This window comes from Podarcis cretensis (genome assembly GCF_951804945.1).
Source record: "Podarcis cretensis genome assembly, chromosome: 2".
NCBI lineage: Eukaryota > Metazoa > Chordata > Lepidosauria > Squamata > Lacertidae > Podarcis > Podarcis cretensis.
Window position 1 is genome coordinate 52,989,879 of NC_137171.1, and position 22,478 is coordinate 53,012,356.

Here is a 22,478-nt window from a genome sequence, read left to right on the forward strand (position 1 = left end):
AAATAGAGACATCTCAGGATCAAATCAGAAGCCAGGTTGGCTTTCACAGTTCCGGGAATGTCCCTGGAAAAGCAGGATGCTTGGAGGGTATGGGAGAAGCCAGGTGCGTAGTGGCACTCCTTCCTATTGGTTGAGAAGAGGGTTGAATCTCTCCCCACCCCCTTTGCACTGTGAATCCAATAAAAATTGCCTCCCCTCCATGCATAGTATTAACTTCTTTTGCTTTTTATAACCCAGCTGGTCTCCTTAGTGTCAAGTCCAGTTTGACCCTAACTCTGTTGCCGATCATTTTTTTCTTTTTTTTAACCAGCATTTCATACCTCAGTAAATGAACCACCAGAATGTCTATGTTATGGTATAGCTCTCACTGCCAGCTTTTTGGAAGATGCCGTCCTTTTCAGCAGCCTTCAGCAAAGCAAATCCCTTTCTATAATAAATTAGTCCTGTCTGTGCCCTATGATTAGAACGATCTCTTATCTTCATGAGTCATTTTAATGGACATGTTTCTTGTCAGGAAGCAGTCACCATCTGTGCTGTCATCTAAGTGCTGCGTGGAAAACACAGGAAGGAAAAAGGCACCATCATTCATGTGCCAGTTGTACAATGCAGTACACAAGCAATTCTGCAGTATAAAGCTGGGTGTATGTCCAATTTGCATTAAAGGGTTGCTGAGGTTTTCACGGCTCCCGGTTCCCGTGTCTTTAACGGAAGCTAGATCTGCAGACATTAGCAAGTATCAGAGTTCATCACCAAGCCGTGAAAAACCTTAAACTGCTGTTCTAAAAGGTAAAGGTAAAGGACCCCTGACAGTTAAATTCAATCGCGAAAGACCCTGGGGTTGCAGTGCTCATCTCGCTTTACTGGCCGAGGGAGCCAGCGTTTGTCCGCAGAGTTTTTCTGGGTCATGTGGCCAGCATGACTAAGCCGCTTCTGGCAAAACCAGAGCAGTGCACAGAAACATTGTTTACTTTCCCACCGGAGTGGTACCTATTTATCTACTTGCACTGGTGTGCTTTCAAACTGCTAATGGAAGCCCTGCACAAGAACTGCCACATGTGTGATGGAATTTAACCCCCCCTGCACCCTCCACAATTGGTTAGTAGGGGCGGTCAACCAGAACAACATGTGGAGGGAGTTGAGGGGGAATCATTCTGTCTTGCAGACCGGAATGCTTACACAGACAGAACACTTGGAAGAACGTGACATTGAATTCCACCCTCTGTCATCCAGTGGTGGCCAACATGGTGCCTTCTAGATGTTGTGGACCTCAGCTCCCATCATCCTTAGCCATGCTGGCTGGGACGGATGGGAGTTGTAGTCCAACAAACCTTGGAAGGCGCCATGTTGGCTAGCCCTGATGGCTGAATGAGAGACTGAACTGCTTTAGAGGTTTTTGATGATTCAGCAGTGTACAAATTCCATTAAATCAATCAATAAAATCCTTAGCGGGTCCATTTAGCTCTCAATGGCTCTGCCCTGCTTGGTTCTGACAGAAAAGTGGAGAAGAACGGCTTTGAAGAACTCGCCACCCATCATTGTGATGCCTTCTCTTATGCTCTTACTGCTCCCACTGCTTCCCTCCCAACCCTGCGGATTTAATCTCTCTCTCTACAATAGCTTCTCCTGGGCAGCTACCTTTTTTTTTCTTGTGTGGGTGGCTTGTCTCTGGCTTTGTGGCATTCATTTAAACATTTCGTGTGAGCACCAGAGGGTTGTTAATTCCATCCCGTCGGATTACCATTCGGCTGATTTTACGTGGCAAGCAGTCCCTATCGCTAGCCTGCCTTCTTTCTTTGGTGTGATCACCTCTGGCTGCGGCTCAGAATTTGGAATAGCTGAGATGGCTCTGGCACAATAGAAGCACGCAAGCATGCAGAGGGGCTGGCTCCATCCTTTGGTGAGCCCTTGAAGCATCACAATACATTCTGTGTTCATAGAAAAAGAGAGGAGAAAAACAGAGGGGAGAAGGTATGATCAGGGTGTACTACTAATGACAAGAAATGAAAGCACCTATGTTTTTACACACACACACAAACCACAACCCAAAATTCCTTTGGCTGAGCAATTCCTACCTTAATAAGAAATCCAGACTGTTGGACTTTGTGGGATTTGACTTGCCAGCTGGACTAGGTAAAAGGCATATTTTATTATTTTCTGCCATTCTCAAGCCTGTGGTTTTTCAACTCAGTTCTGGTTTTTAAATAGAAAAGAGAAGGTTGGGGAGGGAGTGTTAAGTATGGTGTAGTGCCAGACTAGGACCTGAGAGATGAGGATTCAAATTGTGAAGCTCGCTGGGCCAGTCACTCACAAGGTTGCTGCAAGGATAAAGTGGGGAGCAGGAGAACCATGTATGCTACCTGAGCTCCTTGGAGGAAAGGTGGAATATAAATGAAATAAATAAGATGAGCAATGTTTTATGGAGCACTTTGTTATCCTTTTGTGCAGCCTCAGGCATGTTTACGTGGAAGCAAGTCCCACTGAATTCAGTGAGGGTTACGCCCTAGGATGTGTGTCTGAGGTTGCAGCCTAAGTTGTCCTTTTGCAGAAGCCATGGTTTGCATGGTAGCCTTAAAAAAATTAATAGGCAACAAACTTAATAAATTGTGCCTAGAAATCTATATAGATATGATGCACAGCATAGAAAATTAGTGCAAACTGCAAAGTACCCTCTGGAGGGTAGGACCTGAATCAATGGCTTCAAGTTACAAGAAATGATATTTTGGCTAAACATGAGGAAGAACTTTCTGACAGTAGGAGCTGTCTGACAGTGGAATGGTCTTCCTTGGGAGGTTGTAGAATCCTCTTCCTATGAGGTTTTTAAGCAGAGGTTGGATGGCCATCTGCCATGGATGCTTTGGTTGAGACTCCTGCATTGCAGGGGTTTGGACTAGATGGCCATTGGGTCCCTTCCAACTCTACAATTCTATGATTCTACATGGGCCCCACTGAAGCTGCTTTATACAGGCCATATGTCCACCTACAACAGTGTGCTGCCTTCTCTGACTGGCAGGAGATCTCTATGGCCTCAGGAAGAGATCTTTCCAGTCATCCTTGTCACTGAAGTTGCTACTGGGATCTTCTGTGTGCACAAGCATGTGCTGTAACTTCCGACAATTAATTAATTAAACATTTGCCCCCTGCTTCCTCCAAGGAGTTTGGGACAGTGTTCACACAGCTATCCCCCCTTTGTCTCACAACAACCCAGTGAGGTAGGCCAGACTGAGAGTGAGTGGCTGCCCCACAGTCACCCAGTGGGTTTCATGGCTGAGTGGGAGGGTTTAGAAAGTCATTCCTTGTCTGGCACTCTTGACACCTCGCCACATAGCCTCTCCTTTTCACCTACTTTAAGGAATACGCCTGTGGTAAAGCGCTGCACCAATACGGAGCCACGTTGCAGTGCAGCTTCAAGGTTATGCAGGCACAAACACTGATCCCTAGATCTGCATTTGAAAGACCACATTCCCCAATGAATTCCAATTTTGGCAGAGAACACTGTTATGTCACAATCCGTACCCTTCCAATAATTTCTTTAAGTGTGCTGGAGCTATTCCTGAGAACACCTGTGAACTGTTAGGTTCTATGGAGCTGACAAGACAAGTCAGACTCAAAATAGAATTAGACACTCAGATAAATTGCTTTAGCACCTGCACCATTGCTCTCACTAGGATAAAAATAAAAGGTCTATCAATCCTCATACTTTGGGCATACGCTTCTGCTCAGCTGTGGTCAGTGTGAAATGTTTCTCTGCTTTGATAAAAACCCTGCATAACTAGCCAAATGCATTGTGGGAGTGTTTCATTTACCTCAGAGATAATTTGAGTATGAGCTGGTATTAGACTCAGAAGATTATTCTAAATGGGCCATTGGTCTTTCTTTTTTCTTTTTGGTGTGGCAAATTGCTATGAGACACACTAATCCCCTGTTTGTTATTCCCAAGTCATTTTAAGTATTTCAGTGACTCATATTCTAATTAATGAAAAATGCCTTAGGAAAGTAATGACTGAGACCTGGCAAAGAGCATAACCGAAGTGTGAGGAAATGAAACGAGAAACTGTACTACCAACATCCTAATGGGATATCACAGGGAAATACATTCTCTTCCCTGACCTCTGCTTAGCATCAATTCAACAGAAGACAAGGCTCCAAAGCAGCTATGGAGACACTCCAGAAGTTGTTGGAATTCAGCCCACATCATCTGACCATTAACCATGCTGGGTGAGACTTATGGGAGACGGAGTTTAACAGCATCTGGAGGGCCAGAGGTTGCCACTGTCTGGTCTACAACCTGGTGGGTGTGAGGGCCACGTCTCTATTCTCCCACTCTTGCCATTGCCCATGTACTCAAGATGTCCTAAGCATATTGCTTGTCATGGAAAGAGCATACTTGTTCCTGCATGAAAACAACTGTGATACCCTCCAATGTTTTTCTGATGAAAATAGGGACATTCTGAGGCTGGCAATAGGAGGGAAAGGGGGTTCTAAAGTTGCAATCTTATGCATATTTACCTGGGAATAAGCCTCGCTGGTGGCATTGGGATTTAACTCTGAATAAAAATGCATCAGCTTGTACTGGGCCTTCTGGTGGCTGCCTATTGGCCAGATATTGGCTGCCAGTTGTCCTTCACTGAAATGGGCCTAAAAGTAATATTTGGGCTCTGAACCTTTCCCAGGCATTAACATGGCAAATTGCATAGCCAATGATAGATGGTAAAACTTATCCATTATCAAAAATGGATAAACCCAGATGAGAAAATTGGTGAGTATTGGACTAAGACCTGGGAGATCAGGGTTCAAATCCCTATTCAGCCAGCAAGCTCACTGGGTGACGTTGGGCAAATTGCTACTTCTTGCCCTAATCTAACTCACAGGGATGTTATGAGAATAGCATGGAGATGAACCATGTAAGAAACATTGTTCTTGAGACATTGGAGAACCCTCAGATTTGTTCTGTGCTCTCTGTATGGAATTGAAAGCAGGTGACAGTTACCCCAAGCAATGACACACAATATTTCAGTGTCCTCTGACTCTAAGAAGTAGCTTGTCAAGTGAGACAGAGCTGACACACTAGTTTCCAAGCAGGTGAGTCACTGAGAAGGTAGGCAGAGGGATGAAACTGAGAGGGAGAGGTGGAGGAATGAAGCAGTGGGGAGGTTGTTGCGGTTCAAATGCATTGGCAGAGCCAATCTGGCACTCCTGCTAGTGTGTTGTCACCATGCCAACCTCCCCATTACCTTCTCCTTGTGGAAAGGAACAACGACACATCTGCCAGGAAGCTAGCGTAGAAGTTCGGCATGCCAAGCCACATGGACTCATATTTGTTCCTCTCTCCCCTCCCCTTCCCATCCTCCTACCATCCTCAGCATTGGGCTGTCACACACACAGCCCTGGCTGAGTCATTTTGCTTGTACGGTGAGGTAGACAGGACCGTGTAGTGTGACTGTAGCTGTAGCTGCTAGGCAACAGGCTAAGTCAATTCCTAAACAGCTTGCTGACACTCCAGTAGCATTTAGAAGCTAAGATGCAAGCCTTCCATAAGAGCAGCCCTCCACCAGCCATGTACACAACTGGATATCCTCTACCTATGGGAAAATAATTTCTTTCAATTACTTGCAAGGAATGACAGAATAACTGCTGGCCAGCTAGGTGATACAAAGACTGCTTTTCTCTCCCTTCCCTATCTCTAACTCTATATCTACAGAGAGAGGGGATGGGTGGGATGAGAATGCATGCAGTATATGTATTCTAATCACAGTGGTACCTCGGGTTACAGACACTTCAGGTTACAGACTCCGCTAACCCAGAAATAGTACCTCGGGTTAAGAACTTTGCTTCAGGATGAGAACAGAAATCATGCCGTGGCAGCAGCGGGAGGCCCCATTAGCTAAAGTGGTGCTTCAGGTTAAGAACAGTTTCAGGTTAAGAATGGACCTCCAGAACGAATTGAGTTCTTAACCTGAGGTACCACTGTGCTAGCTTTGCCAACTATGTAGCAGAGCTAACCTAGTGCCTTCAGAGTGGAGTGAACAAAACCTAGAAATTGTACTGGGATTTTTAAATGTTATATGTAGAATGGAATAATGAAATGCACAAAGTGCATCGTTCACAGGTGGGTGCTGTTCTTCCAGAGCAGCATGCTGATGTGCCACTCCTTCATCAGAGTGAGGTGGGGGGTGAGGGAAAAGATTCATCCATGAGCAATCAGCTCCATTTCCTTCTTTTCCCCTAACAGTAAGCAAAGCAGGCCTCCAGACTGTCTTATAATAGCCACAGGGCCAGCAGCGTCTTCTTCTCACCCTTTCATTTTGCTAATAGCATTTGTCCTTCTCCACTGCTCCCCACGCACTGCTGCATTTAACACTCACTGAACCCAGGGAAGCGGTGCCACTGAGTCACTAAAACCACTGGAGAATCTGTTCTCGCTTTCCTCTCTCCTTCCCTCTTCTGCACATTTTCTCTGCCATGATCAGATGAAGAGGCTGTCCTTTTACTTCTAAATTGCATGTTAGGAATTGGAGCATTTTGTTTGATCTGAATAGAAGAGACTGAGATTCAAGCCCAGACAATATTGTTTTGCCTTCATTGTCTCTACAGGCACTGCAGGAAAATCTTGAGGACACACACACACACACACACACACACACACACACACACACACTGTCATTTAAAAGGAATGCTTAAATTTATTGAAATAAATACCTAGAAACTCAATTCAGTTCATAGGTTTATTGTTCCAGCCAAAGACCATGACAAACTTGTACCAATAGTATTAATAAAATAATACAGAACATCCATCCATAATATGAGCCACCACCCATGATGTAAGAGAAAGAAGTTACCAGAGACACCAACCAACTCAAATCCATCTTGATTCCAGATTACATCTGCAAATCACCACAATTGATAGTGATTTTATCTAACTCCTTTCCCTTGATTATTATTTTTTTGCAGCCAGTGTCCAGAGAAACTATTACTGCCACTCAAAAGAAACCAAATCATTTCTCTGTTTCATCATAGCTTCATCATAACTTCCCCATTGTATTCCTTGTGATGGTTTATTCAGGAAGACCAGGTTTGCTACCTGCTCATTACTATGGCAAACCTGATCCATTTCAGGACTGTTCAAGTGACTATCACCAGCCCCCAATATGCTACAAACTTTCTCAAGCATTTTTTTTAAGAAGCAAGAAAACTTAAATTTTGATCCTGTACTAGGAAGATGCACTGGTGCAGTGGCGTAGCATGGGTTCTCAGCACCCGGGGCAAGGCAAGTAATTTGCGCCCCCTAACCCATGGATTTGCGCCCCCTAACCCTAACCCCCAGATGTTGCGCCCGGTGCGGCCACCCCCCCTGCACCCCCCACGCTATGCCACTGCACTGGTGGCAGTCAGCAGAACAAGGAGGTGGTACTTACTTGACCCCCTGTCACTGTTATCCATACAGCTCACTGGGAAGGAAAGGGTGATGGGTGAGGTAGTGACAAGGGCATGATGCACAATCCAGCAGTACCATGACCTCACCAGCATCTTGCTCCTTCCTCTCTTCCTCCCAGTAAGTCACACCAATACTGGTGACAGAAGGTCAGGTCAGTGCCACCACCCCACCTTCTGACTGCAGCTGGGAAGCATGGAAAGGAATGGAATGAAATTGGTGTTTCTGGTTTAAATCTCAAGGGGGTTGCATCAATGGAGTTGCATCATTAGCTTCCACCTGCTTCCTGGCAGGTGGGTCACTGTCCTTTACCAGGAGGGAGAAGGAGAGGGGCAAAGCAGTATACATAGGTCAGTGTGGTGTGGATGAACACACCAGTGGAACCAACATGGCGCTCCTGTCATTTAATTTGCACCACACCAGTCTCTCTCACCCTTCCCCCTCCTACTAAGCAAAAGTGGCCCACCTGCCAGGAAACTAGAATAGCGACCCCACCCCGCCCAGATTGCTGCTGCAGGTAAGTTGTATAGGTCAACTTCTATGTCCTGGAATTTGAAAGGATGTTTGTGGAGACCAGCCATTAAGTCTTCACTTAAGTGGAATAAATGAACTGGTGGGAGCCCAGCCAATAAATAATCTGAAGCCATGGGTGAACAATAAGGGAGCCAAGTTTGCGGATGACACCAAATTATTTAAGATGTTAAAATCCAAAGCAGGCTGCAAAAACAGAAACAAAAAAATCAAAATGTTTTCCTCCAAACTGGCTGAATGGAGAAGTAAAGGGCATATGAAATTCAGTGTAAGTGCAAATGGACATCACCACCCAATTTTAGGTTAAAAAATAAAATAAAAAAAAAGGAGGGGGGATCTTATTGTAAAACTTGTGGGATATCTGAGCTTGGAGACTGCTTGGAGTAGGAGGGGGAAGGGTGAGAGAGACTAGTGTGGTGCAAATTAAATGACTGAGGAGAGAATTATAGAGGCTTATATGTTATATGTTGTGCAATGAGAATGAGTTGAGATAAATTATTCACACCCTCAGATTATTCCATTTCATCCCATGAGATTGAAAGCCTGTAAATTCAATGCAAAACGGAACACAGTAGTGGATAATGTGGTGGAGTGGCAGTGCTTATCTGACCTCTGGTTGGTCCCATTGCTGGTGAGGTAAGGGCAGCACAAATTCACCAGCAGAGCTAATCTGATGCTGCCACTGGTGCATTTGCACAACACTGCTTCTGCTTCTGCTTCTGCTTCTGCTTCTGCTTCTGCTTCTGCTTCTGCTTCTGCTTCTGCTTCTGCTTCTGCCTTGCCTCCCCCCTACATTCCAGTAAGCAGTAGCAATGCAACTCATCAGAGGTCAGGTGGGCACTGCCATCCCACCACAATGTCTGCTATTGATTCAAAACAAAATGAATCTATGGACAGGTCTGACCCAAGACATTTTGCCGCCCAAGGCAGAATAGCAAATCCTCAAGTCAGTGTGCACAGTATGCAAAGCTAGCCAATTTATTTTTGCACGTGATATAGAAAAATGTACTCTCTTAGGGACTACTACAACAACAAATTTTTAAAATGCCCTTACGTGGCACTCAAAATCAGCTGCCTGGGGGGATTATTCAGTTATATAAATAAATCTCCCTACCTGTCTATCAGATCCAGATAACCATATTCTTATCACCAAGCCCTCCCCTCATTCTGCGGTGAAATATTCCCTTCGTACAGGAATGGATATCAGCTGAGCTTAGGGATAGCTTTTCTTGTAATGGCTTCTGGCTGCCTTCCTGGATTCAGTCTACAATTGCTCTCATTTGCTGATTATCAGGTACAGTCACAGGTAGTTTCAATAGCATATATCCAGAATGTATTGACATGGTGGTACATCACAGCAAGTCAATGTGAATAATAAGCTCAGCTCCTTCAAGGATGTTTGCTGACTAGTGTGGAAGATAAGTTTCCAGTCTTTGCTCATAGGCTGAATACTGAAGCTTTCCTAAGTATTATTTGATCAGTCTATATAGAGGTGGTAAAAATTCAGGTTCCTTAAGATATCCACAAACTCATCTTTGCTCTTCTCCCATTTTCTTTGTGTGCCGAGTTTCGATTTTTTTTTTTTGCTGTAGATCACACTTGTTTAATTTTGTGTGATTGCTCATGCATGTTGGATAGCCTAAGCTTGTTTGGTGCGCTAAGGCATGTTAGGCTATTATTTTTTAAGAATAAATAGTACTGATGGGTTTCCACAGGGTTTCCAGCTCCAAGCTCCAAACCTTGACAGTGTCCTTTCAGATAAATTATATGCAGCATAACAAGGGTTGACCTCCTCTTCCCAGAGGAAATGAAATGCAAAAGGTATCTTGGTAGCATTAAAGAACTGTCTTAAACCAATTGAGGTCCTCTGGAAATTCACAATTACGAGTGACACCAACTACATTATTCAGTTTTATCTTTTGCACCATCACTACGGTGACTCCTTCCCCCACCAGTCCAATGACAGCATCCCCACAAGAAGAGGAGCAGAGCTTCAGGAGACATATTTGGAGAGACATTGCTGGATTAAAGCTACAGATTTTGTAGTGAGTGTCACAAACTAGGGATTTCAGACACAAGCCATTGGTATCTGTGAGTTCTTTCACTGAATGTTTTTGAACTACCCATGTGGCTAAGTGGACTTGGAGGATCCAAGTCTATGGCTGGCACTTGATCATATCCCTTTGAAAATTTGTACTCCAAAACACATTGTCTGTGTGTAAAGCAGGGTCTTGGCCTTCATCTGAAGGAGCGTCTCCACCCCCATCATTCAGCCCAGACACTGAGGTCCAGCTCTGAGGGCCTTCTGGCGGTTCCCTCACTGCAAGAAGTGAGGTTACAGGGAACCAGGCAGAGGGCCTTCTCAGTAGTGGCGCCTGCCCTGTGGAACACCTTCCCATCAGATGTCAAGGAAATAAACAACTACAGTGGTGCCCCACAAGACGAATGCATCACAAGATGGAAAACCTGCTAGACGAAAGGGTTTTCCGTTTTGGAGGCGCTTCGCAAAACAAATTTCCCTATGGGCTTGCTTCGCAAGACGAAAATGTCTTGCGAGTTCCAGCGGGTTTTTTTCCCCTCCCCCCCTTTTCCTAAGCCGCTAAGCCACTTATCAGCTGATCTGCTGATAAGCCGCTTAACAGCTGATCACTAATAGCGCTAATCCACTAAGCTGTCAATGGGCTTGCTTCGCAAGACAAAAAAACCGCTATACGAAGAGCCTCACGGAACGGATTAATTTCGTCTTGCGAGGCACCACTGTATCTGACTTTCAGAAGACATCTGAAGGCAACCCTGTTAAGGGAAGTTTTTAATGTCTGAAGTTTTATCGTGTTTTCAATTTTCTGTTGGGAGCTGCCCAGCCAGATGGGCAGGGTATAAATAATAAATTATTATTATTATTATTATTATTAGTAGTAGTAGTAGTAGTAGTATTCTCATTCTCTTTCTCTTTCTCTTTCTCTTTCTCCCTTTATTTGCCCAAGAAATAGGCCAGTTGCAGACAAGGGGGAGAACCTTGTTCTACCCAGCCACATCTAGTGTCTGCTCATGAGGACCCTAGAGGGGACTACTATAGGGCAGGGGTGCCAACTTGAATAAAATATGGGGGGGAAGTAAGCCCTGCCCCCACATACTTGATCACATGACACAGCACACACCACTTGTATGCCAATGCCCATCAACTTTGGGGGGCGGCCCCCTCAAATATTTTATTGGGGGCAAAGGGACCTCGGCCCCTAGGAGTTAGCTCCTATGCTTTGGGGACATAAAGCCACATGGTGTGAGCCTCGAAAACCATGTGAAAATTACAGTGCAAAACTCCCACAATTTAAATGGGGTTGCAAACAGCAATTAGTGTGGAAATCAACAGTAAAGATCTGCTTGATTTCCAGATGTGGCTTTTATATCATGTGATCAAAAGATCACAGAAAATACAGAAATGACCAGGTAAGGAATTGGAATAAAATGCTGTCTGAATACAGCCTGAGAGAAACCCAAGTTGACAGACGTCCTTATGCTTCAGTATTAGGCTTTCAGCCTTGCTGGCCCTGTTGTTTGGAGTGGAACAGAGCGGGGAAAGCTGGCGTCTGCTACAAAAGACAATAGCACCAAAACAGGGCATCAGATCTCCTTAAGTAGAGCCAACTGGACATCCCCACTGGATGCATGCAAAAGATGTGGGCAATAGACAAGAGGACCCATCTGAAGTCAGATGATGCTATCAATCCTATGTTCCAGCAAAACAGAAACTCATTCCCTCCTCCTCAGTGCATTTTGAACTAAATCGGTTGGATTTGGATGCCAGCAGATTCTGTCCCACAGGCTACAACAATCTAGAGAAAAGGGAAGCACACTCACTGACACACTCAGGTCGAGTGCCTGGAACAACTTTCATTTCAAGCGAGGCTTGAAATGGAGCCAGCTTGTCAAAGGAGATAAAAGAGACTAACAGGGAGCAAAACCAGAAAAATAATAATAAGTGAACCAGTCCTGCCGGAGGAGAAATCAACACCGGGCAGCTTTTGTTTCAGCTGGGTTTTTTTTTTAATAATGCATGAACGCTGCTAACAAATCTGCCATTATCACACTGTTAATTGCAGAAATATTTGCCACTTCCCTGGGGCATTTCTCTCACCCTCCTGACACATTATTTCCCCCCCCCCCCAACAATTCTTTTCCACCTGAAGATTGCAAAGTGACAATCACTCAGAGAGCAGAACACAAAAGAAAAAGTGGGAGGAAACAAGAGAGAAAACGAGAATGCAAACAAGATATACGTGTGTATTTTGCCCCTTGTTTCTTTTCATGCAATTTTTCTAGGCTAGCGAATCCATTAAAATAGGTGCAAACATTCAAAATATCAATAGCAATAGTGGCTATGCATTTTGTGTAATAGCACTGCAGTACATTGGTGAATATGTGAATAACAGGAATATGCCCTCAGATATCTGTATATGTGCCAGTGTCGTGACCCATTTTCCAAGGGTGTGCAATGAATGCACATGTGTTGCTCAGGTTTACTTCCTTGTTGCCACATTGACTATGAAGTCTCTCGGAGCCTCACACTGTAGAGAGGATAGCAGAGTTGCGTAGCTCCCTTCTATTGACTCTAATGTTTAACCATGCTAGTATCCTTTTGGGGCTAGTTTATTTATTGTACTATGAATGACCTAGGAATTCTAATGACCTTGGCTGGCCACATGACCTGGAAAAACTGTCTGCAGACAAACATCAGCTCCCTCAGCCAGTAAAGCGAGATGAGCGCCACAACCTCAGAGTTGTTCACAAGTGGACTTAACTATCAGTGGTCCTTTATCTTTAGGGATTCTAAAATGGCACTCTGGGGATTTTGATAGACTGTTACATTTTAGCTTATATAGTTTCAAAGCCCTTGGCACCTATTTGTGCTTGGAGTCAGGCAACTATGACCACTGTAAATAGTTGTGCCTACTTAAATAATCATACCTTAAAGGTAATCATTCTAGTGCTGATAATAAAGGTATTCGCCTCCGTACAACAAAATCTAGAACAATTATTCGCAACTATTTGCCATTTTGGAGGTGACACTTGAAATTCTAAGTCTGACTTTATTGATATATACAGTTGACCACCAAGCTTTGCAATGTGTGTTTTAGACTTGGCATCTCTTGATTTCAGCATCAGCTCTGGATGATTTTTGGGGGTGGGGGTGTGCTAGTGGTTAAAGTGTGGGAGACAAGGATTCAAATCCCCACTCAGCTATGAAACTCACAATGCGGCCTTGGGCCATCCCTGTTTCTCAGCCTAGCCTACCTTGCAGTGCTGTGAGCAGGATAAAATCAGAAGCAAGAGAGCCACTTACACCATCTTGGGATCCTTGGAGGAAAGGCAAAATAGGAATGCAACATATAAAGACCTAAATCAGTGTTTCCCAACCTTTTTTGGGCAAAGGCACACTTGTTTCATGAAAAAAATCTCGAGGCACACCACCATTAGAAAATGTTTAAAAAATTAACTCTGTGCCTATATTGACTATATATAAAGTAACTCTCTTTAATAGGAATCAAATAAACACAAAGAAAGTATTTTATAATTACTTTATTATGAAATAGTAAGTAAACAGAAATATGAAAAATTATAAAATACTTTATTCAGTGCGCCTTTTGTCCCTCTCCTCGAAATGCTCCAACTCAATGTTCCTCCGCGGGCTGGCCATTGGAGAGCCGTGTCGCCCACACCGCAGCCCAATACAATATGAACCCTCCCCTCGCAAGCGGCAACCCCTCCACACTCCCCACCTTAAGCCTCCACAGGCGCCCTGCCCAAAGAGATGCCCGCGCGCGCGCGAGGGGATCCTTTACCTCAGCATCCCGCAAAAAAAAAAAAAAAAGAGGGCGGGAGACTGAGGTCCCTCAGAGGCTGGGCGTTAGGAAGAAGCAGCCGCCTTCATCCAAGCAGGAGCAGCAGCAGCTGTAGCTGTAGTAGCGCCAAGCTGTGCCGGGGACTCCGTGCCCATGAGGGGAGGGAGGGGAGAGAGAGGAGAGGCAGCAGGTCGCCCTCTTAAGTCACGCGCGCGCAGGCACCACCACGCATCCCTCGCGCCCTCTCGCAGAGCCCCTGCTCAGCACCTCCCGCCTCGGGGACGCCCGTCATGAGCCGCTGAGAGGCCGCCAAGCCTCCAGGCTGCTCCCATTCAGCCTTAGGCGCGTGCCCACCTCGGGAAAAGCGGTGCTGTTAGGCGGAGAGAGAGAGAGAGAGGACGCCGCTGGCCGCGTCCCACCCTCAGTCAGTCGGCTCGGAGCTACTGAGGAGAGGGAGGTGGGGACGACGGCGCGTCTGTTCCGCTCGGGGCCAGCGCGCCCCCGTCCCCCTCTCCAGAATCCCCAACTAAATACGATGCGCTAAGGGAGGGGGGAGAACCCACCCACAAAGAGGACGCCTTTCTGCAGGGCGCCTAAGGCCTCTCGCCGCCTGACTCGCCCGCCTCCCTCCCACGGCACACCAGGCAACGTCTCGCGGCCACCGGTTGGGAAACACTGACCTAAATGATGCCCTCAGCAGGCTCCCACATCTGCTACACTGCTGTTGCTCTCTGCTCATTTATTTCCTTTCTTGCTTGGAGCCCAATCTGCGCAGCTGTGCAGAGGACAAGACCAGCAGAGGCTGATGCTCCTTCTGCTTGCACTTGGCTCTGCCCACTTGCTCAGAGGGGACAGGCGAACAGGTCAGGCAGTGAGAGCTATGGAGCTCCAGGGACTGGCAGGCGTGTGGGTCCTTGGCAAACATGCAGCAATGTTGACCCCTGACCTTGGCTTTCCTGATTGTCTTGGCCAGCTTCAAATATGTGTTTTCATAAGCTGTCAGCTGTCAGACAGTAAACTTCATTGCCTATCAGCGACTAAACTGTATGAAATGCTAAGTACCAGTTCCTGCCCTCCACCAAATACTCTCAGATGCTAAGTGCCTTGGCACCTCAGCTATCAAGTGCTGTCAAATACTAAGCAGTGCGTCAAGCTGTCAATACTGAAATACAAAGATCAAATACAAAGATCAAATATTTGAGGAGCATTGGGGCGATAAAATAAAATAAACTGAGTCTTCAGAGCATCAATGGGGAATCAGCAGCAATAGTATTTGCAGGGGAGCTTTTTCAGGAGCAATTCATTTCAGGGACATCATCCTGACACCATACCTGGCCCTGCAAGAGATGCTGGCCTGTTTATGATTGCCTGTTAAGCTTTATTGGGATGCCTGTTTGTATAACTGCCCATTACCCGCGTATTCCGATGGTTGTATTTCTTTGAATATTACATAATACAGCAACATTGTGAGGCTGATATAAGTCTCATAATTAAATCACCCCACAAAAAAGAAATGTATTTCCCCAAAGAGCTTAAATAAAAGACAAGAGACACTAGTATGTGGTAGAAGGCAGGTGGTTTGGGTGAAGGAGAGGACAAGGCAATAGACAAGATTAGCTGCTAAAAGGAAGACTTTACATATTAAAATGCCATTTGCATACATTATCCTACATCAAATGAGCATCCCGAAGGTTTCATAAAAGATTCCTGCACAAATATGATTTCCCCCTCCTCCTCCAAGGCGATCTGCTTAGTCTACGTAAGCCCCAGTTGAACTAAGAAAAATTGGAAAGCTAAACGATCATTTGATAGTCTATTAAAAAGCAGTTTCAGATCTTTAGGAAAGAGAAAGGTGGGAGCGTGGAGGAGGTGCCATCTTATTATCTCCCTTTGTCATTTGATCATCAAGTGACTTAAGCAGAGGTTGGAAGGGGCACAGGAACACTGCAGTTCCATGCCACCCTTGCCCTGACTTTGGCTTAGCACTGAGAAAAATTCTCTGGTTGCACTAATAGAGTGACAGGAAGCAATTTATGCTCCTTTACAGTCGTCGTCTTCTCCCTTGTCTGGGGCTGTCCAATCTATAGGATCATGGACAATGTATAACAAGATGTAGAGCTTTATCGACCTTATAACTCACCTTTGCATATATGAGGAGGGATGTACGAAGCCTCTAATATTTCCACCTCCTTGCAAAGTGACATCACGTGCTTGGGACACTTACGTCACAATCCTATGCATGTTTACTCATGAGCAAATCCTTGGGCTACAATCTATATGCACTTTCCTGGGAGTAAAGCCCCAGTGAGCACATTGGGAATCGCTTCTGAATTATCTTGCATAGGATGGTGCTGTTATTCGCAAGAATGGCTATACAACTCATCATAGTGGTTGTTGTTATTTCACATTTTTGCTTGGACCCTTGCATTATTAAACATTATGCCTCTGAGTCCTGATTTAATTAAGTATTGTTCCTATGTACTTTGGAAAGGAGTGAGTTGTAGCATTTGCTCAAAAACGTTGCTATTGTGCAGGATGCTGGCTATTGCTCAAACAGTTCCCCATAAAAACACTAAGCAGATTTCTGTATTTTATTTTGTTCATTTATAAACCACTTTCCAGCTTACTCTTGCCTATTCTGTAAAACAGGCTTATTTGCGTAACAAATTTACCCATTTCCCCCTTTTAAGCTATCAAAACCACAACAATATTTTTTTGCAATCTGTGGCTATATTTACTTTTTGAAAGCCATTAAGTGAACACTTATTTCTTAAAATGAAAATGGAAGATACAGCCCTAGTTATTGTCTTTCTGCTGCAGTGCAATCCTGTTGGTGTTTACTCGGCAGGCAGTCACAATTTGTTCCGTGGGGTTTGCTCCCTAGTATGTGTGATTAGAACTGCACCCTTACATGACAATCCTACATGTCTACTCAGAAGTAAACCCCACTGAGCTGAATGGGACTTACTTCCAGAAAAGTGTGTATTACAGTCTTACAGAGCAATTGAAACTGAATCCAGGAAGCAGTGGGGCAGAGTGGAGTGGTAGCCAGGGCAGAACATGGGACTATCTATCTATCTATCATCTATCTATCTATCTATCTATCTATCTATCTATCTATCTATCTATCATCTATCTATATCTATCTATATCTATCTATCTATCTATCTATCTATCTATCTATCTATCTATCTATCTATATCTATCATCTCTCTCTCTCTCTCTCTCTCTCTCTCTCTCTCTCATCTATCTATCTATCTATCTATCTATCTATCTATCTATCCATCATCTATCTATCTATATCTATCTATCATCTATCATCTATCTATCATCTATCTCCATCATCTATCTATCTATCTATCTATCTATCTATCTATCTATCTATCTATCATCTATCTATCTATCTATCTATCTATCTATCATCTATCTATCTATCTATCTATCTATCTATCTATCTATCTATCTATATCTATCATCTCTCTCTCTCTCTCTCTCTCTCTCTCTCTCTCTCTCTCTCTCTCTCTTATCTATCTATCATCTATCATCTATCTATCATCTATCTCCATCATCTATCTATCTATCTATCTATCTATCTATCTATCTATCTATCTATCATCTATCTATCTATCTATCTATCTATCTATCTATCTATCATCACCTACCTACCTACCTACCTACCTACCTACCTACCTACCTTATAGTTATACCAGCTCTTAGCTGGCATGGCTGAGGGTCTCAAGGATTGTGCTCCTCAGGGAATCTCTGGAACTTTGGATCTAGGGCTCCAAAGTGGCCTTTCCCCCAACTACTCCATTTCAGAGCTTTCTACTGACCACCATCCATGGGGGAACCACTGGCAGTAGCTCTCTGCCCAACTGGGTGATGCTGGGGCCTCCACTGTGGCGGAGCCCCATCCCTCACAACCAGTGGAGTTCCTCTCCACCAACAGAAGCCACTGGAGAGGTATCTGCACACCATCCAACCTTATCAGGCATCAGTTGGGGTGGGTGGTCACAGTTGCACTGTACCTCTGGTGCATGTGCCTCAACTTATTTTTGAAATTTCTGCCCAGAATTTGGCTGCAATGCTAATTGGCAGCAGCAGGGCTAGCACTGCATCTACAGCATCCATACTTGTGCCAACTGGGGCCCATTGCACTCACATGCTGACAGCAGGGTCTGCACAGCATTCAGCAGTTCCTGTGCTGGCGCAGCCCTCCCCCTTGCTCCTCAAACACCTTGGTTTTGGGGGTGTTCCACTGGCTACCACTGGTTGTAGCTCCTGTCCACCTGCCATTTGGGTGGGCACATTTATGTGCTCCTCAGCAGTGGGGCTTCCCCACTGATAGCAAAGCTGCCCTGCTTGTCAAGGAGATGCTTCCTCTCCATCCAAACCCTCTCTGGTGTGGTGGAGTGTGGGTGATGGTTTGCTCTTCCTGTTTAATAAAAGCACAATACCAATTGTACTCTATACTCCAGGTTCCATTTCTATAGAAACACATAGCCTCAGCTGCTAATGCTGCATTTTCTGAGTTCCACATAAATGCAGCTTCATTAGTCAGTCTTTAGAGCCATCAACTCCGCAACGTGGCCTTTGAGCACATTTCTCTGAATTCACACATTGAAAATGAGGCATTGAATTCTCCGAATTCAATGTACTTAACACTGATATTTCTGAGAAGAACTGTCCCCCATGGTGTTACAGAGCATGCAGTTTATTTATGTAACTGTAACAAATCCTGGAGCATAATAGTTTCCTCAGCTGCTTTGACGATTAAGGTAAAAATAACCATATAAATAAAGCACAAGCTGGAGATTAGAGAAAACTGTTTAATGTGAACAGCATCCAGTGCGTTTCGCAAATTATAAGAAAAGTTAATTTTTCATGCTCCTGAGAACAGTCACAGAATAACAAACATGAAATCAGAACGGAAGTATTTATCAGTGCTGTACATACAGCGATACTTCAGAAGCTTCGGCCATCGTTTGAAGAGATTTGAAATCAAACTACCTTGTGCTACTTTTCTGAGGTGCTCATTTTCTTTGCTTAACATTTCTTTTACTTTCAAATATTAAACAATTGGTGGATCACACAGCTGTGAAGAACAATGCTTAATGGGGGCGGGGGGGATTCTATGAAATTGCCAAGGGTTGTATCCAATGAGTACTTTCATTTATGTAAGGACTTCTGCCTGTGCAACAAAACTTCCACTTCCTCTCCTCCTGCCGCCCCCTCCATAAATCTTCTCTGGGGCTTCCTCCAACCCTTTGGAACAGATTGGGGGGCAGGGGACATGTGGAGAGGGGGAGTTCTGTTGTGCAATGGAATGACTTTGTTGGATGCAAGCCATTATGTCTTCAATAGGATGTTGAAAATCTAGATTTCAATTCATCATTTTTGAGATGTTGAAACATTCCTGTGCATGTTTACTCAGAGTTAAATCTCATTGGGGACAATGAGGCTTAGTCACTAGTAAGCAGGTTACAATAATAATCTTATTATTGTCCTTTCTAGTTGTTTTCATGCTTGACCTTTTTTTGTAGGTGTACATCACATCCATAGCTTTTTTTCAGCGCGAACTCACTGGAACTCAGTTCCAGCACCTCTCAGGTGGACGCCTTTGCTATTATAAGAGAACAAGGAAAGCATTTATGGTGAGTTCCAGCCCCTCTTTTTCTAGAAAAATAGCACTGGTCACATCTGTTTTGTTCAAATGTTCAAACCCCCTTCTTTTCAAGGAATAAAAAAGCTTAATCATTCCCTTCATTTTTTAAAAAAACCCCAACAACTTTTAATCATTAATGAATACCATCCCAAGGGCTGTATGGGATCAAAATACCCTCATCTCCAGATGCTTTTACTAGAAGAGGATTCTTTACACAGGGTGGAGGCAAGAGGCAAAAAGCAAAGCAAGGTGTGGTGACCAGTGAGTTTTGTAGGAGCACTTGCATAAATAGCAGCAGGTGGGTGACTAGAGTCAGGGTGCCCAAATCCACTGCCTTTCCTGTGGTACCATTTGAGCCAAAGGTCTCTGTGTGGCGAGTGAGCAGACTGCTCCAGGCAAAGAGGTTATGTGGGGAGGGGAGATCAGCAAAACATGCAGCCTCCCTTTTGCTGGCAAGGGCAACCCATTAGAAGAATTTTGCTCACAGGATGTTCCCACCAGTAGAATCTTAATTAGGGTCTAAGCCTATACAAAGGTGTCCAATAACACAGGTGGCTTTAAAAATAAACAAGTTGCAAATGCTTATTAAAAACTGCAAGCCTGAATTTCATACTATGGAATTGTAGCACCCTGCTTGTGGTTAACGCTTAGCTGGAATGAAATATTCAACGCAGCAATAGAGAAATTAAAATAATAATTTATTTGTCAGACAAATAAATATGAGGCACAGTGGTATATGGTTACCAAGCTCTGGCCTGGCCTCCTGCCATTCTGGCCAGCACTTATATTTCCTTAATCCAGCCCCCTTGCTCCTCCTGTGGCTGCCTCTGTCCAATCAGCCTGGTTGAAATTCCTATTGGCTGTTTGCTAGAACCAATCACAAAAGATACACCCATTTCCTTCTGCCCTTTTATGGGAAACAAAAAGATATATATTCTTCTATCTATAAATGACAAATAAGTAGTAATATATCTTACATGTGTCTCAACAAGGAACCTTAATTACCAGCTCACCTCGCCCTATTGCCCTCCAAAACAAATGGTTTAATCTTAAATTTTTATCTTAAACAGATGTCAAGGATCATCATTGAAAGATCTCCTTCCTTTGGAGGTCTCTAAACAAAAGCTTGACAACCATATGTGCTCTAATGATGTTTCCTGCTTGGCAAGGGGGGCTGGGCTGGTGGCTGATGGCCCCTGTGATCTCTTCCAACTATATGAAATAAGAATCTAGCATAAGGATTTAACATTTCTTAGCTTCTAATTCCTTTGCATAATTACATTTAAGCCAATATATTTAATACATAACATAGATAACTTTTTAGAAGGAAAAGAAATCTTAAAAGGATCTCAGTTTAAGAAAGAAACAACTTTAGAAAAAGACTTCCCAAAATACTCTCTTCCTTTCTGCCAGCTAGATGCTTTTCCATTGCTCTTGACCTTTGAACCTTAGGAAAATATGGCTCAAGTTTAATGGGAGGCACATGGTTTTATTTTACTATTTACCCACTCTTAATTATGTTTATCTCTGCTTTTTTATCTTCTGTAATATGTAGGGTCAGTGTAACCTTGGCTGTCAGCCTGTAATTCCCTTTGACTTTGAGAATTGTTTTCTGCTATAAATCAGGGGGCCCCCTTGTCTAGGAGGAAAAACATTGCCAAGGTTCTTAGGCAGCTGCTCTTCTGCCTGGCATGAACATTTGAAAATCTTTAAGCTCATTTTAAAATACAGGCCCTGATCAAGCCTTAATAAAAATGCAGGCTATGATTAGATGCCTCAGAATTTCAAAAGTGCTTTTAGAAACCATGCACTTTGCCACAAATTTCTGCTTTTAGAACAGTTATCAGGCCAAATTGGTGTATATTGAACACCTTTTGTCTGAAAATGCTGGGGCTGAGTTATTATTACATCTAAACACAGACTTTCCCCATAGTCTGCCTTTAATACCTCTTCTATTAAAGCAGATTACAGTGAATCAACTTATATTAACTGTGTTTTGTTGATCTCTTTAAGACTGTAATAGCATTAAAGCAGGAAGCAAAAGCTCTGTGAGCATCTGGAAACTGCAGAGCACATGAAGGAGATTCTTCTTATTATTCCCTGCTGGGGTGGTTTCACTTGGCCTGGCCAATTTTCTGCATGCAGCAGGGTAATCAAAGAAGCTTTGCTCCCCCAAGAGGCACTTGAACTCACAGTCAGCAACAGGGAGGGATAACACTGCTGCCCCAATCATGTCTGCCCACAGAAACAAGTTGCGGACACCAAGCTGAGTTCACCTCTAGACAGTTCTACCGACGCCTTCTCCCCAGTATGGCATCCAGGGGATATGAAGGAAAATTATGCAGATTGTGCTAGGGGAAATAATCCAAAATCCACAGAAGGCCCATACCTTTTTCAGGACCAACCAAAATGTGACAAAATTTTATTCTCTATTTCCCCCCCTGCCAGAATTGGATGCAGATTGTAGACATGGTTGCCCCTGAGGAAGTGAAGCCTGGCAAATTTCAGAGAGAAGTGCAGTGGTTATCATTTGGGATGGGGGAAAAATGCTCCCTTTAAAAAACCTGAGGAATACAGAGAAATGCTCCTGCAGTGTGGGGGGTGGGGGTGGCAAAAGTTCAGATAAATAGGTGCAGGGGCTAGGATGCAAGGTGATTTTACCTACATTGTTTGGTATTGTTTCTGTTGCGTGTTTTTTAAAAAAGACTTAAAACATCATTCTTGAGACAGAAGCAGGCCACCTGTTGTTCTAACTCTACCACTTACACCCTGTTCTCACAGCCAAAGCTTGGTGGAGAATCATGACCCACATGAATATTTATTTCCATATGCCTCCCCTAAATCACAGTGATTGGAGTGGCCTCAAAAAATAATCCGCCATGATTAAAAGCCAGGGCTGTTTGTCAAAATGATTTTTTTGCCACCTTTCCACCCCTCCTTCCTTGGATTCTGAGCATCACCCTTGGCAGCTTCTATTTCTAGGAAAGGTGGGGGGGGATGTGAGGAGGGGAGG

The 22,478-nt window shown here is 44.1% G+C and overlaps 1 long non-coding RNA gene across 1 annotated transcript; it reads right to left on the reverse strand.

Moving 5' to 3' along the window:
• Positions 1–200: 200 nt before the first annotated feature.
• LOC307209647 lies at positions 201–3,439 on the reverse strand. Its single transcript, XR_013835692.1, has 3 exons — positions 3,344–3,439; positions 1,636–1,925; positions 201–547 (listed from the first exon to the last, which is right to left on the reverse strand). It is a non-coding gene; the product is annotated as an uncharacterized lncRNA (long non-coding RNA).
• Between the last annotated feature and the right edge of the window lie 19,039 nt (positions 3,440–22,478).